At 55.0% G+C, this 13,774-nt stretch overlaps 1 long non-coding RNA gene across 1 annotated transcript; it reads right to left on the bottom strand.

Moving 5' to 3' along the window:
- Positions 1-404: 404 nt before the first annotated feature.
- On the bottom strand, positions 405-6,268 carry LOC123357186. Its single transcript, XR_006575513.1, has 3 exons — positions 6,215-6,268; positions 1,311-1,393; positions 405-447 (listed from the first exon to the last, which is right to left on the bottom strand). It is a non-coding gene; the product is annotated as an uncharacterized LOC123357186 (long non-coding RNA).
- Positions 6,269-13,774: the final 7,506 nt, after the last annotated feature.

The following is a 13,774-nucleotide window of genomic DNA, read 5'->3' as shown; positions in this document are numbered from 1 at the left end:
GGAGGAGGGATGAGGACCGGGGTGAGCTGTACATCACCTACAGGAGGGACACTTCTCCCCAAAACCTCATCAACGTGCCCTGAGCCAAATCCTCCATCTCTGCAGCCCACATTTCATCTCCTTCCTCCCCATCCCCCCAGGAGCTAGAAAGGATCCCTGGTCACTGTGACGTCCAGACAGCCCATGGGCAAGGGCCATGAGCTAACACAGACTGACCCTCTCCTGCCCAGCAGCCTCCTGCATCCTAAGGGCTCCAGCGGGGATGGGTCCCTGGCTGAGGCTGGCAGGGTGGGCCCTGCACTCACCAGGTCATTCTTATGCCAGGCAAACCTAAGTGGCAGGGGGGCTCTGGGCACCTACCAGCAGCTCCTCGCTCTGCCGCTCCTCCTCGGCTTTGGCTGCTTCTCTCTCTTTTCCCAGAGGGGCCAGATGCTTTTGTGGTGCCTCCTGGAAGAAGCAAGGGAGGGAGGGTTAGAAACTGCTGCAAACCTCCCAGCTGCCAGATTTCAGGGCCCATCCTGCCCTGCAGATGCCTGTGCAGGGTCCCTGGGACTCAGACTGAGAGGAGCTGGTGAAACAGGGAGCAGCTTTTCCAGAGCAAACGCAGAGCCCCAGGCTGCAGTGACAAGGGTGCAGCCCAACCCCCAGCTCCCCGGGGCCTCACCCACATCCCAAGCAGCCAACTTCAGACAGTCCCCCACTTTCCCCAGCGCCAGCCCCCAAAGCTCCCGCAGGGCCAGATCTGAACATGAGATTTCTAGCTTGTGTATGGAAACTTGGTGGACTGCTTCTATCATCAGTCAGGGTGAGAAATTGCTAATTCAAATTCTATCCAGACAGTATGTTAGGCTTAGTTTGAGTTTTTGGTTATTTGCTAAGTAATCTGCTTTGATCTGTTTGCTATCACTTATCGCTGGGAAATTGGCTGTTGTCGTCTATCTGTCCTTGAGTGGCTTAGGTAAAGCACTCAGGTAGCTTAGTTGGGTGTATGGCGCCACCTGCTGTCATGTTGGGTGATAACAGGGCCTGGAGAGGCTGGCTGAATCTCCAGCAAAGCAGCGAGAGAAGGGCCAGCCCAGCTTGAGGGTTAGAGGGCACAGCGGTTCCCAGAAGCCCCCCAGACTGCACCCTGGGGCGACAACCCATCACACCCTAGAATACACAAGTCTCAGCAGGTTTGCACATCCTGTCCCCTCCCATTCCATACCCTAGATAGTTCCTGCCTCCCACTACTTCTAGCAGATCCCACCCTCCTGTACATTTACTGCTCCTCTCCCTCCAAGCAGAACCCATCCCTGAGAATCCCTTACCTGAGCCAGCTCCATTGCAGCCATTTCCTTCCTGCTGGGAGGAGGGGATGATTTGGGGCGAAACGTGGATGTTATGCTGTAGCCTGCCAAGGCGAGAAGGGCAATGTGAGAGAATTCAGACAGGGTTTCTGTCCTTTCCACATGTCGATTCCCCCCAGCATTTTCCCTGCTAATGGACATTCCCGGTTCTGCATACTGTGAAGCACAGAGTGACCTTATTCCAGTACAGGCCTAGCCCCCTCCCACCAGGCTGTAACCCTCTGACACATGGTGAAACCCTCCCAGTACCTCTGTTACACTTATAAAGTTTGTGGACGATACCAAGCTGGGAGGGGTTGCAAGTGCTTTGGAGGATAGAATTAAAATTCAAAATTATCTGGACAAACTGGAGAAATGGTCTGAAGTAAAGAGGATGAAATTAAAGAAAGACAAATCCAAAGTACTCCACTTAGGAAGGAACAATCAGTTGCACACATACAAGACAGGAAATGACTGCCTAGGAAGGAGCACTGCAGAAACGGGTCTGGGAGTCGCAGTGGATCACAAGCTAAATATGAGTCAACAGTGTTACAATGTTGCAAAAAAAGCAAGTATAATTCTGAGCTGTATTAGCAGGAGTATTGCAAGCAAGACACAAGAAGTAATTCTTCCGCTCCACTCCGCACTGATTAGGTCTCAACTGGAGTATTGTGTCCAGTTCTGGGTGCCACATTTCAGGAAAGATGTGGACAAATTGGAGAAAGTCCAGAGAAGAGCGACAAAAATGATTAAAGGTCTAGAGAACATGACCTATGAGGGAGACTGAAAAAAATGCGTTTGTTTAGTCTGGAGAAGATATGATCAGCTTTCAAGCACATAACATTTTGTTTCAAGGAGGAGGGAGAAACATTGTTCTTAAGTTCTGGACAGGACAAAAAGCAATGGGCTTAAATTGCAGCAAGGAAGGTTTAGGTTGGACATTAGGAAAAACTCCCTAACTGGCAGAGTGGTTAAGCACTGGAATAAATTGCCTAGGGAGGTTGTGGAATCTCCATCGTTGGGGATTTTTAAGACCAGGCTGGACAAACACCTCTCAGGGATGGTCTAGATCAGGGGTGGCCAACATGTGGCTCTTTAGAATTTAATATGCGGCTCCTTGTATAGGCACCAACTCCGGGGTTGGAGCTACAGGCACCAACGTTCCACTGTGCTGGGTGTGCTCACTACTCAGCTACAGGCCCTGCCCTCACTCCACCCCTTCCCTGAGCCTGCAATGCCCTTGCTCCATTCCCCACCCCCACCCCCCGCCCAGTGTCTTGCATAGTGTGAACAGCTGATCGGGAGGTGCGGGGAGGGAGGGGGAGGTTCTGATTATTGTGGCTTCCCATGGGTGGGAGCTGATGGGGGGCTGCTGACATATTACTGTGATTCTTTGGCAATGTACATTGGTAAACTCTGGCTCCTTCTCAGGCTCAGGTTGGCCACTCCTGGTCTAGATAATACTTCGTCCTGCCTTGAGGGCAGAGGACTGGACTAGCTACCTCTCGAGGTCCCTTCCAGTTCTGCGATTCTATGAACCAAAGCCCAGAGACGAGCAGAATCAAAGGAGTCCCTCTGGGGATTCGCCCTGTCATTGTCCCCAAGGCAGCTCTCTCAGGTTAACTAAGTTGTTGGATGCTCCAGCCTTTATCCAGTCTCTCCTGGCAGTGCCCCCTTCATGGGCTGGGACTAGTTTTAACCTTTGGCAAGTGTGACCCCGGGGGCTCTGAGACAGGGCCTTCTTGCCTCAGCACATCTTGTTCCTTTCTGTGGCTCCCCAGTGAGTCCAAATGAGTAGATACTCCTCATACAGACTGTGAACATAAGAATGTGTTTAGACTTCATTGAATGCTTGTGAGTTGCTGCCTGGGTTAACATCTGACTAGTTGCACTGTGAGCCTCTGTGGCTCGTAAATCACCAGACAGGAGAGAGACTTTACCTAGGTGAAGTGCTGATTGGCAACAGAATGCATTACACCCTGCCTGGCAGGAAAGGTCCCCATCAACATCAGAGAGACTATTATGGTATGTTAACGAAGACAAAAAAAACTGTTGTTGTGCTCTTGACTTCCCATTAGCTGAGTTTCCAGCTCAGAGCACATGGCAGGAAGGGGATAAAAAACCCCATGCAGAAGGAACTGATTATCTGTATGTTGCTTGGACTCTGGGGGGCAAAGTTTCTAGGCATAAGCAAGAGATCCCCAGCTGCTTAGACGGGGTTAGTCCTAAGGAAGATATAGAGCTTGCTTATAACAGAAGCTTCTATTACCTTTGAAATTTAGGACTGCAACTCGTCTGCATCTATAGGATTACCTGCTTTAACTTTGTAAACAACTCTAATTTCCTTTTAAATAAGTCTTAACACAGGTTATGACAGGACTGGCTACAAGTGTTGTCTTTGTTGGAAGATCTAAGATTCAATTGACCTAAGGAAGTGACTGGTCCTTTGGGACTGGCAGTAACCTGAACATTGCTGTGATTCGTGGGGTAAGGCAGTGGTTCTCAACCAGGGGTCTGGGACCCCCTGGGGGGCCGTGAGCAGCTTTCAGGGGGCTGCCAAGCAAGCTGAGGCCCAGGGCAGAAAGCTGAAGTCCCAGCGCATGGGGCTGAAGTCCAGGGCCCTGAGCCCCACCATCAGGCCTGAAGCCAAAGCCTAAGCAATGAAGCTTTGTGGGGGCCCCTGTGGCATGGGGCCCCAGGCAGTTGCCCTGCTTGCTGCCCCCTAATGCCAGCCCTGGCTTTTATATGCAGAAAACCAGTGGAGTTTTTATAGCATGTTGGGGGGGGCCCGAAAGAAAAAAGTTGAGAATCCCTGGAGTAAGGGACCATCTGTCACAAAGGTGAGCTCACCTGCGTGGTGAGATATATGGGATCACCCAAGAGGACTGTCTGTGATTCCATGTTAATGCTGTTACAGAGCCTGAAGCGTTTACACTGGATTCTAGGCTGGTGAAATCTCCATACAGACCTCACACCCAATTTGGGGTTTGTGCCCTGCTTCTTACCAGTCTGCCCGAGGCTGGTGCTCGTGCTCTCGAGTCACTGAAGACAGCGTTACAGAGAGAGGGACTGTGACTTCCCCACGGTCACGAAACAGGTCTGTGACAGAGCCAGGAACAGACCCTGTTAGCTCCAGAGCCCCGTCACCCGCAGCTTGGAAAGGCCCCCGAGCACACTGTATTAGGCTGCAGGAAGAGGTGTGCAGGGACTGCAGCTGAGCTGCCCTGCCAAGACGGCCTGTGCATCCATGGACAAACCACCTCGCTAGGGGTGTCCCCTGGGTCAGGAGAAGTCAGTGTCCAGCCCTGTGGGGCTGTGCTCCTGGCTCATACCTCCAGCACTCACTGCTGCCCCTCCCTTCCCAGCTGCACTGGTCAGCCAGCCCCAGGCCTCTGTGAGGTCACTTCCCCCAGCCCCCACCTCAAACCTTCAAACTGGGACATGGTGCACCAGTGCCAATCAGAGTGCACTAGTGTAAATTCTATCTGTACTAAGGGTTTGCACCAGTGCCTAAAACACCAGGGTGGCAGAGACCTTCAGAAACAGCAGTACGGTGGCACTAGAACCTATTTCTAGCTCGGTCACGGACAGCCTGGGTGACCTTGGACACATCAGTGTTTCTCCTCCCAACTTCAGTCTCTTTACCCAGCTGCCCACTCACTGGGGTCTCCTCTCTCTCCAGAGCTGCTCACCACTACAGTCTGTGTGGGTGTCCCCAGAGCTAAGGCAGTTCAGCTCGGGAATAGTCTTACAAGGGGGGCTGGGGAGTCTCTGTCCCTGGAAGTTTTTAAGAACAAGTAGGACAAAGCTCTGTCAGAGATAATCTACAGATACTTGGTCCTGCCTCGGCAGAGAGAGCTGGACTTGATGACATCTTGAGGTCCTATCTAGCCCTACATTTCTAGGATGCGATGCAATATATACATATAAAAACACAACATACAGCTGGAGAAAGCTTCCCCCCGGGCTCCCCTCCATCCCAGAGATACACCAGTCTGGGAATGTCTAGGGATACAGATGGTGTATCTCTAACCTGGTCTTAAAGACCTCCAATGAAGGAAATTCCACAGCCTCCCTTGGAAGCCAATGCAAGGCAAACACTGACCAAAACAACGCTGTACACACACACGCTGGGCTTGGGGTTAAGGGGGGAGGCAAGAATTCAAACAATCTGGGTTCAGTTCCCAGTTTTGCCCCAAATTCTCCATGCAAACTTGTTAGACACTGGCAGCTGGCCCGTGCCCACTGACTTGGGCTCACACGGCTCAGGCTGTGGGGCTGTTTAATTGTTGTGTAGAAGTTCCGGCTGGGGCTGCAGCCCAAGGTCTGGCACCCTCCCACCTCGCAGGGTCCTACAGCCTGGCCCCAGCCCAAGCCCAGACATCTACACTGCAATTAAACAGCCCCTTTATCTGAGCCCTGTGAGCCTGAGTCACCTGGCATGGACCAGCTGGGGGGGTTTTAGTGGCAGGGTAGAGATACCCTTGGTGTCTGTTCCGCACCTGTCACAATGGGGACCCTGATCTCGGTGTTTGTGCAGAGCCCTGCGCAACAGGGGCCTGACCTCAGTCGGGGACTCTGCAGCTCCCAGCATTACAGGATCCCGGATTTTGTTTAGGGCCCCTGCAGCAACTGGCAAAATGCGGGGCCAGGATCTCTGTCAGGGTCTGTGCAGTGCCCAGTACAGTGGTGTGGTGTGATCTTTGTTAGAGTCAATGCAATGCCAGACCCAACGGGGACACAGATCTCAGTTGAGGTCTCTGAAGCGCCCAGCACAATAGAGGCGGTGGTTTGGGTCGCAGTCGTCTGCTGCCTGGCACAAGGGGGGCCGTGATCTTGGTCCAGGTCTCAGTTTTACCTGGCACAACAGTGGGGTCTGATCTCACCTGGGGTCTCTTCAGCGCCTGGCATAACAGGGCCCAGATCTCAGTTGGGGTCTCTGCAGCAGCGGTCAGAACAGGGCCACGCTCAGTACGATAAGAGCCCTGATCTCAGTCACACACCTGGAGAGAAAAGAGGGAAGATTTTTGAGCATTAGATCTCAGTATTTCAGAACTGAGGAGAAAATGGGGCACAAACTAAATATTTGCCAATATAAGGGACAAGCATCAACATTTTATGTCACCATTCAAGAGAAAAGATGGGAAATTGGAGGGGATTATACAGGGATATTGAATCAACAACAGAATGGGATGGATTCTTCTTGCCTCACACTCACATGGCCGGCAGGGAGCCCTGGGTGATGTGGCTTTCACAGGGGACAGGAGTGGGGCTAGAGTCAGAAAGTCACTATCAGTGGGGAGGGGCTGGCAGTGGGGTCTGGGAATGTGACTAGCAGGTGGGGGGCTGCTGGGCTGGGCAGGGTGGGGGAAGGGAAGTAGCTGGGAGGGGAAACCTGGGGCTGGGCCGGCTCCATGGGGGACACTGGCTCCTCCCTCCCCTTCCTGGCCCTTCCCAGGCCCCGTTGCCAGCAGAGAGTGGCCCCCCCAGCCCAGCCCAGAGGTGTCCCTGTCTCAGGGCCCCCCCAGCCTCTGCCCATTCACCCTCTGCCCAGCTCAGGAATCACTGGGGGGAACCATTTCCCACCCGCACAAGGACAAATCCCTGCAGGTGGAAATGGGGGAAACCCCCCAAACCTGAGACCTGAACTGGCCACTGGCGAAGGGGAGAGAAAATGGGGCACAATCGGGGGGGGGGGGGGACAGGGAACTTCTCAGGGGTTGGGGGAGGGGGGGTCACCCTGGGCGCTGCTCGTGGCTCTCTAGGGAGAAAGGGGGCAGGACGGGGGAGGAGGGGGGTCCCCACGGGAGGGGGCAGCGGTAAATCCGAGGGGATCTCAGCCCCCCCCCTTTCTCTCCCCACTCCTCGGGGGTCACCCGCCCGCCCCCCCCCGCCCGCCATGTCCGGGCTGCACCGACATTTCCCGCCCAGCCCGGTCTTACCCCCGCCGGCCATGCACCAACGGCACCGACCCTCCAACGGCCCCGGGAGAGGCTCCAACGGCGCCGCGCGAGCGAGGCAGAGCCGCAGCGGCCCGTGCGCGTTTGCAGCTCGGCTTGGTCTCTCCACTCAACGTCACTTCCGGTCCAGGGAGAGTCAGGAACTACATCTCCCAGCCTGCCCCGGGGCCGCTTCCGCCCTCTCCTGCCCAGGTAAGGGGGGTCCCCCGGGCCAGCCTGACCCTCCCCCCACCGCTCATCCTTTCCCCCGGCCCCGGCCCCTCTCCCAGCCGGTGCCTCTCAGACCCGCCCCCCCGGCCTTTTCGCGGGGAGCGGCAGAGCTGGGGGGGGGGGGGGGGCTTGTGACCCCCACGTAATAACCGCTCCCCGCCCAATCCCCAGCCCCGACCCCGCCCCTGGCAGGAGCGTGTCCGCCCCACGCGTGACCCCGCCCCACGCGCTGCGCTCTCGGCCCTGGCCATGGCCCCGCTGCCGCACAAAGGGGCGGGGGCCGGGCCGGGGGGCAGGAAGGGGCGGCTCCTCCCCGAGCCTGGCCCCGCCCCTGGGCCCCACGCAGGGGGGTGGGACACGCGGGGAAGCTGGTGGAGCAGCAGCTCCCCCAGCCCGTGCAGTGCCCGGCTCAGCAGAGCGTGTCAGCTGGATCCCAGCCGCTGCAGCCCGGGGGGGGGAGTTGCTGGAAGCTGGGGAGGCGCCGGGAGGAAGGAGGCAGGAGCCGGGAGGGAAAACAAAGAACCGGGACCCTCAGCCCCGGGCAGCTCCGGAGAGACCAGACGCTGCTGCCTCCATCGGGAGCTGAGCAGCTGCTGCTTCCCCAGCGGGGTCTGCGGGGGTGGGGAGCCCGGCATTAACCCCTCCGGGCCCGGCCGGGGGGTGGCTTCTCCGGCTGCAGTGGCGCCAGCTCAGGTAGGGGTTATTGGGGGGTTGCTGGTGGGTTCCTGCTGGAGGGGGAGGGGCAGGAAATACTGAAGAGGTGGCAACTTCTGGGGAGTTAGGGCTGGAGGGGGCAGGGAATACCCTGGGTGAGGAAAGGGAGGGGGACAGAGTGTGACAAACCTGCTGGGACTTGTTTAACGTGGGCCTAGATCCTCAGAACAAACACTTGGGTGTTGGGGGAGAAAATTCCCTAATTTGTGAAACAGGAAACAGAGACACCAACCCCCTGGGCAGGGCTGGGAAAACTGACCAGATTTCCACTGCTGACCCCTCAGCCTGCTAGTCAGAGGCTGGTGTGACATGGAAAGGCGGTACCCACAGGGAGGTGTAGGGAAGATGTCCCGGCCCCTCACATCCAGCTGCTGGCAGTGGGGAGGGTGTTGGGTTCTCTACCATGGGGCTGTATCAGCCTCTGGCTAGTAGGGGTGTGATGAGTCTGCAGGCAGAGACAAGGGGTCTCTCTTTGTTCTCTCACCGTCAGGGGCGGCTCTACCTTTTTGGCCGCCCCAAGCAGTCATGCACGGGAGGCGCCCCGGAGCCGCTGGAGCAGCGGACCTCCCGCGGGCATGACTGCAGAGGGACCGCTGGTCCCGCGTGGCTCGGCTGGACCTCCCGCGGCTGCGTACGGTTCGCGGGTCCGGCGGCTCCGCTTGAGCTGCCGCAGTCATGCCTGCGGGAGGTCCAGCCGAGCCGCGGGACGAGCGCCCCCTCCGCAGTCATGCCTGCGACAGGTCCAGTCGTCCCGGGGCTCCGGTGGACCTCCCGCAGGCATGACTGCGGCAGGTCCGCCGGCCCAGCCTGCCGCCCCCCCCGGCTGCAGGGGACGGGCCGCTCCTCGGCTCGCAGCGGCAGGATGAGCTGGGGCCCCAGCCTTTTGCCACCCCCTAGATTTTGCCGCCCTAGGCACCAGCTTGTTTTGCTGGTGCCTAGAGCCGCCCCTGCTCACCGTGATGCCCCCTGGCTGCTCTTAGAAGTGGGGGGATAGGACCCTGCAGACTGTTTCTCTGTCGGAGCTTCCATTTGATTGGCTGCTTTCCCCCACGAATAGTGGGGCTGTGAGTGGGGCAGCAGGTGCTGAGTGTTGGACTCTCGCTCTTTCAGGGGCCGGTGACCTTCGAGGAGGTGGGTGTGTATTTCACCAGGGAAGAGGGGGCTCTGCTGGACCCCACTCAGAGAGCCCTCTACTGGCAGGACATGCAGGAGAACTGTGAGAATGTGACCTCGCTGGGTAAGGATTCCCGTCCCCTCGGTTCTTAGAAGGGGAAATGCAGAGTTAAGGTTCATGCCACTCCCCCAGTGCCACCTCCACTCTGTCCAGTTTCAGCAACACCCCGACATGCTAGAGACACCCACACTAGCCCTCTCCCCTGTTACAGAGCGCTCTGGGAATAGAGCAGTACAGCAGAAAGTCTCACAACTTCTCTTTGCTAAGATAATATTCGGGCTCGTCTCTGTCATAGCAAACAGAAGCTTCCTCCCCCTGGCCTGCTCTCCAGTACTGAACCTCCTGCATACAGGCCAGCCGAGACTTGCACAGTGTTACTACCCCCTTGCCCTTGTGAGTCGCTGCCTTCACTTACCCCTCACTAAGCCCCACAAGTCACTCGAACATACGCCACCAGGGTGCTGACAGCCCCCATGGCAAGAACATACCCTTGGGCACCTTTGCTGACAAAGCCTACAACACTCAGCACAGAAATGAGGCAGAATTGCCCCCCAAGTTTCACATGCACCTCTCTGCATAGCACAGGCACAGCTCTGCCCAGCTGCTGCAACCCATCCCTCCGTCAGCCAGTCACAGCTACAGCTGGCCCAGTGCACACAGCTGGAGGCATGCGGATAGGTGCTGGGATTCCCACCTGTGAACACAGCACAGACAATGGCACGTTCTCTTAGTCTTCCCTCGGATCGATTATAGGTTCATAGCTTTGAAGGCCAGATGTGACTATTAGGTCGTCTACTCTGACGTCCTTTATACCACAGACCATAGAATTCATCCCGTTACTGCTGCATTGAGCTGAATACCTGAGTCCCTGTGGCAGTTTGTTAACCTTTGCACGGCCCACACAGAACCATTCTCACTGGTTCTGGCCAGCTACAGGGTTAAGGGTTGGGGGCAAAGTTAAGGTTGCATTGGAGGGGGGCGTTTACATTAACTTCTCATTTCCTGGTTTGCAGAGGTTTAAGTTTAGTCACCATCTGTACCAGAGGTGGGCAAAGTACCCTCCTGCCTCCCTTGTTTTCTTTCCCTTGAGCAGGGTTTCCAGTTTCCCAACCCTCTGTGATCTCCAAGCTGGAACGAGGGGAAGAGCCGTGGGTCCTGGATCTCCCTGGTTCAGAGGAAAGCGAGATCCTGGGAAGTCCCTGCCCAGGTGAGGAAACATTAAACCAACCCAGAAACTGTAAGTGCCTGAGAGAACCGGCTGGGATTCCCCACACAGACTCTGTGAGCTCAGGACAGTCCCCAGCAGATCTCACTCCTGGCTTCCTACAGATGATGATTGACACCTCGGCTGGAGCTCCCTCCCTTCCTACTGAGTGTTTGGATGGGATGTGGGCAGGGCCGGCCTTGGGGAAATGGCACCTGGGGCGAACTTGCATTTTGGTGCCCCTGGCTCCCATGGGCGTGGCACCCCCCCCTTCCCTCTGTCCCCCATGGGCTCCCCACCCTCCCTTCCCCCCCAGCCCCTGCACTGTGCCCCCTTCACTCCAAATACCTGCTCCCCCTCCTGCACCCCTTCACTCCTAACTTCTGCCCCCTCCTGCCCCACCCCTTCTACCCCTCCCAACCCCTGCCCCCTCCTGAGCCCCCAGCCCCTGCACTGTGCCCCCTTTGCCTCTAACCCCGGCATCCCCCCCCTGCACCCAAGTGGGAACCTGACCTGGATGCACAAAGCAGCTGGCATTGCTGCTCGCACCCCCACTGGACTGCTGCTGCCCCGCCCCACACAGCCCTGGGGGGCTGGGAGAGGGGAGCAAGGAGCGACGTCAGGGCTTCCTGCACCCAGGTCACTTTCCCTGCAGGCTATGTAAGGGGAGGGCAGGAGAGCAGCTGCTCCTGATGTCTCAGTACAGCCCAGGTGGGGAAGTGATCTGGATGCAGGGAGCCCTGGGGGTGTGTTGGGGGGACTGTGTGTGTGTGTGTGTGTGTCCCTGTGGCTCACCCCACTCAAGGATCGTTCGTTCTAGGCAGCAAGCCGGCTAGACAGGGAATCATCAGACGCTGCTCCCAAAGCTACACTCAGTTTTTCAGAAATTAGTCGACTTTATGGCCAGAAGAGACCATTAGAGCATCTAATCTGACCCCCTGCATATCACAGAACTCCTGTAGGACACCATAGCTACTTTTGGGGCAAACACATTCCAGAAAGGCATCTAGTCTTCATTAAACGACATCAAGAGATGGCGAATCCACCACTTTCCTTGGTAGCTTGTTCCTGTGGTGAATCATCCTCGCTGTTGAATGTTTGTGCCTTATTTGTAATATGAATTTCTCTCTTTTCACCTTCCAGCCACTGGGTCTTGTTATGCCTTTCTCTGCTCGATTCAAGAGCCCTTTAATACCCAATCTTTTCTCTCCATTAAGCCACTTCATCACTTCAATGAAGTCACCTTTCAATCTTCTTTTGATCAGCTAAACAGGTTGAGCTCTTTCAGTAGCTCACTAGAAGGCATTTTTCTCCAGCCCTCATAACATTTGGTGGCTCTTTGCTGCCCCAGCTCCAATTTCACATCTTTTTCACATGAGGACATCAAAACTGGAGGCTATTCCAGTATCAGTCTCACTGATGCCGTGTCACTTCTTGTAATGTTATTGACATAATCTGTAACTGTATAGATCACCGTTGTGACCACTGTTCTATATTTGCAGCCAATATTGTAGAAAGGTTGTCGTGTAAGGGGTCTATGGAGAGGTTCTGATTGGCTGATTATAATGATGCGATCTCTAGATGTGTATCATTTTTGTAGTTGACGTTATGAATATTGGCTCTATGCTGCCCGTATTTCAATCTTGTGCTCTGCTTCCAGGGAACACCCCAGACAAGTTGGTGTCAGTTCTGCCTAGAACGAACGCTCCTTGAGTGGGGTGATCCACAGGGAGTAGCTCAAACCTCCAAAGTGCCTGGCCAGGGGCAGGACATTAGCCCAGCAAGGGAGGGGTGTGGCAGTGACATCACAAAGGCCTTTTGCAGGACCTCAGATTATTGGTCCAAGGTGGTGGGGAGGTGGTGACCTCACAGAGAGATGCTGACATCAGCCAGGCAGGACAGGGGCGAGGGGCCAGGGAAACCTCAGAGACCCCTGTGGCTTTGCTTCAGCAAGTCTCCTTCTCCAGGTCTCTCTTTGAGGACTGAGAGAGTATTCGGGTTCACGGACGTGAGCGCCAGGAGGAACCTCTTTCGAGTTTTCTCCTTCCCTTCAGTCTGATCCATCTGGTGACAGTTGAATTCTAGGCATGGAAAACATGAGCTTAAGGAGGCAGAATTTTATTCTGAATTTTATTTGATCCCCACCAGTGACCTGGGCCATCCTTTGGGCTCTCTGGTGAGAACCCTCAGCCTCCCTTCCTCAGTCTCTACCCTGATTGGCTGAGCAGGGGGTTATTGACAGGGAGGAGACTCAGGTCCTTGTTGTTCTCTTTTAAGACCAAGGAAATAAGTCAGAACCAGTTCTATGTTTGATGGATTTTGCTGCTTCTCTGCATTAATTGTCTCTGAGCAGTTCATGATTCTCTCTAACATTGCAGTTCTCCTGAGATATTTGCTGAATAATTCCTGTGCACTGTTGTTGGTCCGGAGCTCATCTGAGAGCACTTTACTCAGGTCATTCAATGTCTGAAATTCAAGATCCGATGGTTAGTTTGAAAATCAGGGCTCTTGGGTCCTATTCCCAACTCTGCCACTGACTGGCCGTGTGACCTAAGACAAGTCAATTCTCCTTTCTCAGCCTTAGCTTCTCCCTCTTTCAAGTAGGGAGAATAATGATCCTCTCCTACCTACCTCATGGTGGGTGAAGGATGGGGATCCATTGGAGAGTGTCACTAGGAGTAGTGCATAATATGAGGTGTCCTATCACATTTACTCAGAGCAGATTATGACATAATAGAATAGCTGAAACAGTCTATTTTATTTGTATTTTTTTATTTTTAAATTGTTAAAAGCAGCAACGACTTAGCTCAGATTGAAGCATCTTATCTAATTTTTGAGATCAAAGTGTCTCCTCTTTGTGTGTGACGAGACAATCTAACACACTGTGACAAACAGGAGATGCTTTTGTTTTGCAACAAAATCTTTTTGCAAAGAACTTTCATCCCACTTGTTATGATTTCGAGAAACAAACTGGTTTAGTCTGAATGGGATTTTCTGACAGAAATGGTTTCAATGAAATTTCCCCACCATTTCAGTTTCTGGGCTCTATCCCTGCCTCTCGAGTTTTTTTGTCTGTTAGAACAGGAGTCGGAACTGGTGGCTTCTCTTTCTGGCTCTGCCACTGCCTTGCTGTGTAGTCCCTTGGGTAGGTCATTTCCCTTCTCTGGACCTCAGGCTCCTCCCC

This window comes from Mauremys mutica, unplaced genomic scaffold (genome assembly GCF_020497125.1).
Source record: "Mauremys mutica isolate MM-2020 ecotype Southern unplaced genomic scaffold, ASM2049712v1 000363F_np12_subseq_1:178050_obj, whole genome shotgun sequence".
In the NCBI taxonomy this organism is placed as follows: Eukaryota; Metazoa; Chordata; order Testudines; family Geoemydidae; genus Mauremys; species Mauremys mutica.
Note: the sequence above shows the minus strand (reverse complement) of the source record. Positions and strands in the feature narration are given on the sequence as shown.